We start from the raw sequence: 4,528 nt of genomic DNA on the forward strand, positions 1-4,528 counted from the left end.
GGGTCCGGGCTGGGGATTCGAACCCACCACCTTAGGTGTACGTGGCTGGCGCCTTAGCCGGTTGAGCTATAGGCACCGAGCCAACCCATTTATTTCTTTTCATGGCAACCAGTTTTATGAAATGGATGACACATATCCATGTCCTACTGCACCCCTACCCCAGAACCCAAGCTAGGTAGCAATGTTCACTCTTAAAAAATCATGCATTGGTTCTGTTGTGACTTCTTGCTTACATTACCTGTGTCCAGAATAATCACTACATCTGCCTAATGTTTAAAAATATTCCCTGAGCCTTAGTAATTATTTATGAAACTAGTGTTTCTGATTCTTTCTCCTTTAAGATCCAGAAAGAAAATGAGGGTCCAGCATTAGAATTTTATGTGCCCCAGGCAAAAAACAGCTCTGGCCATCAACCCAGGCATCAAGCTAGGATGAACAAAGGACTGTCAGTCTTATGTGCCCCTGACTGATACAAGAGTACCACCACCAATAAGGTGCCTCTTTGCCCATTGCCAAGAGGTATGTCATGAACTTTGACACCTCTATGTCTTTGCTTGGTAATGTTCCTTCTGTTAAAACACACCCCCACTGACCACCACCACCAATGGAAACCCTACTGTCCATCAACGTTTAGCTTAAATCTCACATCCTCTGAGTATCTCCTCATCTCCTCAGTCAGAATTGAATCTCTCTTTCTCCAGCGCTCCCACACTTTCCTCAGAAGTATTCACTACAACTGAACATTTACATTCCTTCCATTCCCGTCTCAGCACCTACTGCCCCACTAGTTTCCAGGCCAGGCTGTACACATAGATTTTAGATTTGTCCTGTTATTTACTTCCCATCCTTCAAACTCAAGCTTTCAACTTCATTCTTAATTAAATAAGTTCCTGCTTTTCTCCTCTGGTGCTAGATTCCTTGCTTGGCCCCCTAAACACATGATTACCCCATGCCACACCCAGGGAAGGTCTAATTTTCCGACCTGGCTATTCCTGTTTAATCCCACTCTCCTGGCTTGCAGACAGAGAAACTTGTCTAGCAGGTATGGGTATCTGGAGGTTGAGGCTGGTGGGAGGAATGTCTCATTGGCCAGTGAGCCAATCTAATGAAGAAGAGCAAGTTAGAGAGTCAAGAGAAGCAGGCAGAGGTTGGTAAACCAGAGAACCAGAGCCAAGGAAAGTAAGAAGGACTGGAAAGAAAACCAAGAATATGAATGTGTTGAGGGCAGGGAACCATATAGAGCCGGCTAAGCCATAAGCCAACTTGGGTATAAATATTAGAAATAAGGGTCTTTTGCTTGTTTCCTTCTGTGTGATATGTGCATGGATCTGTCTCCATTTAAAGAGCCAAAGATGAGTATAAAATGCTCATTGACTTTAGTTCTACCTAGTTCAGAGCACGGTTCTCAATATCTACGGGAGGCAGTATGATAGAAAGGAAAAAATATGACCTCTGGAATCAGAATGACTCAGGGTAAAATTCCTGGTCTTTGCCTTAGTTGTGTGACCTTGGGCTCTCAACTTCAAGTGACTCTCAACTTCAACTTCTTTACCTGAAAAATAGAAATAGAGCTACTTCACAGGGTCATTATGATGATAAAATGAAACTATATAAGCACTCAATAGATGATAGCCTCCTTTCAAAAACAGCTATCATAACTTCTTATATTTCTAGTTAGTTGTATAAAACATGTCTCTCTCTTCAGGCAGAGCTTAAACTCGTTGAGAACACAATGTGTGAATCACTTGTCATATGTATTTTACTTTTTAATGTCATTTTTCTGATTACGAATATCACATAAATTTATACAAAATCTAAATTTTGCAAAACGCTTAGCACGGGAGAAATCCCCAATAAGCTTCCCTACCTTCCTAAACAGAGAACTGCTGAAAAGAGTTTGGAGCCTTTTCCTCCACCTTCCTGCACTGTTAATTTGTTGTTTTTTTTTTTTTAACAAAAATGAAATTGTTGTTAAAGTATGGTTCTCAAAATATAGTAGAAAAAAAGAAACATAAGTTTCATACAAATAGCATGAGCATGTGTCAAAGTCTGATTTAAACTCATTGAGGAGGAAACCAAAAGGATGGCAAAGTGAACTCAAAAGAGGATATGAAAACGGGTATTTTATATACAGTTGGTAAGAAAAAAAAAAGAAATGCTAAAATAAGGTTGCTAAATTAGAATCAAATCTGGTTCATGTTCTACAGGGCAATAGGAACTAAAATTGTGGTGTCTTTTGTTTTTACTATTTAACACACAATTTAGTACATAGTTTCATTTCTATAAAGATACATTAAAATTGTAGTTTCGGAGCTGAGACAGTCAATTGTCAGTACTATCACAATTGATTGTTTTATTCAATAATGTTATGCTCTAGGTTTTATTTAAGACTTTAGGGGTTTTTTTGTTTGTTTGTTTGTTTGTTTTTTGAGACAGAGCCTCAAGCTGTCACCCTGGGTAGAGTGCTGTAGCATCATAGCTCACAGCAACCTCCAACTCCTGGGCTCAAGCCAGTCTCCTGCCTCTGCCTCCCAAGCAGCTGGGACTACAGGCACCTGTCACAATGCCTGGCTATTTTTGGGTTGCAGCTGTCATTGTTGTTTGGCAGGCCCAGGCTGGATTCGAACCTGACAGCTCAGGTATATGTGGCTGGCGCCTTAGCCGTTTAAGCCACAGGCACCGAGCCAAGACTTTAGTTTTTTAGAGCAGTTTTAGATTCACAGCAAAATTGAGAGGAAGGTACAGAGATTTTTCCATATACCCACTGCCTCCACATGTACATAGCCTCCCTCATTTTCAGCATCCCCCATTAGAGTGGTGCATTTGTTACACTTGACAAAACTACATCAACATATCATTATTACCCAAAGTCCCCAGCTTACATTAGGGTTGAGTCTTGGTGTTGCACAGTCTTCAGGTTTAGACAAATGTATAATGATATGTAGGCACTGTTATATTAATAGTATCATACAGAGTAGGCTGGGCATGGTGGCTTACACCTGTCAAACTCGCACTCTGGGAGGCCATGGTGGGTAGATTGCCTGAGCTCACAAGTTAGAGACCAACCTGAGCTAGCGTGAGACCCTGTCTCTAAAAATAGTTGGGCATTGTGGCAGGCGTCTGTAGTCCCAGCTACTTCGATGGCTGAAGCAAGAGAATCACTTAAGCCCAAGAGTTTGAGGTTGCTGTGAGCTATGATGCCACAGCACTCTACTGAGCATGACTGAGACTCCATCTCAAAAAAAAAAAATAGTATCATACAGAGTAGTTTCACTGCCCCCCAAATCTTCTGTGCTCCACCTACCCCACCCCATTGTGGTATCTTCTTTAGGTCAACAGAAAATAATATCACTATATTTTATCAGTTTTACAGAATTACAACGATTGGACTCTAATTAAATTGTACTAAATTACAATTCTCTAGACCTAAAGAATCGGATGACTCTCAGATAGGCCTGTTGGAAAATGCTGTTAATGTGATATTAAAGTATCAAGTAATCATCTTTCCTTTAGTATCAGTTTCCTAGTGCTGCTGTAACAAATTACCACAAACTAGGCATCTTTAAACAACACATTTATTTTCTTAACAGTTCTGGAAATCAGAAGTTGGAATTTAGTTTCATTAGGCAGAAATCAACAAATTAGCAGTCACACTCCTGGAGCTCTATGGGAGAATGTTTCCTTGTTTTCTCCACATTTTAGAGATGCATTCTTGCATTCCTTGGTTTGTGGCCTCTTCCTCCATCTTCAAAGCCAACAGTGTAACATCTTCAAATATCTCTGCCTCCATTTTCACATCCTCTTCTCACTTTCTCTCTTAAAAGGATCCTTGTGGTTACATCAGGCACACCCAAATAATCCAGGGTATCTCCCCATTTTGAGGTCAACTAATTAGCAACCTTAATTACCAGCATCATGTAACATAACATATTCACGAGTTCCAAGGAATAGGACATGGAGATCTGTGATGGGGGAGTGGTCATTATTCTTCCTATCACACCCCTCTTTTTTTTTTTTTTTTGAGACAGAGCCTCAAGCTGTTGCCCTGGGTAGAGCACTGTGGCATCACAGCTCACAGCAACCTCCAACTCCTGGGCTCAAGCAAGTCTCCTGCCTCTGCCTCCCAAGTAGCTGGGACTATTTTTTGGTTGCAGCTGTCATTGTTGTTTGGCGGCCCGGGCTGATTTCGAACCTGCCGGCTCAGGTGTATGTGGCTGGCACCTTAGGCGCTTGAGCCACAGGCACCAAGCCGCTGTTCACAAATTTTTAACAATTACTTATAACCTAATCTTACATATTTTATTTGATTTGCTTTTGTCACTTTTCACTGAGTACATGCTCTATGCATCTACCTCACTTCTCTTAATGGCTAGATAGTATTCAAATTATGGAACTGCTGGAATTTAATCATTTTACCACAGATGGAAATTTAAGTTACCAATTTTTCACTGCTATAAACAGTAAGGCAACAAACATTCCTATAAATATCTTTTTGCGGCTCGGCGCCTGTGGCTCAAGCGGCTAAGGC

General features: G+C 41.0%; 1 pseudogene; it reads right to left on the minus strand.

The window, feature by feature from the left end:
* Nucleotides 1–376: 376 nt before the first annotated feature.
* LOC111727818 lies at nt 377–522 on the minus strand (annotated as a pseudogene).
* Nucleotides 523–4,528: the final 4,006 nt, after the last annotated feature.

This window comes from Otolemur garnettii, unplaced genomic scaffold (genome assembly GCF_000181295.1).
Source record: "Otolemur garnettii isolate 467f Iridium unplaced genomic scaffold, OtoGar3 scaffold00125, whole genome shotgun sequence".
NCBI lineage: Eukaryota > Metazoa > Chordata > Mammalia > Primates > Galagidae > Otolemur > Otolemur garnettii.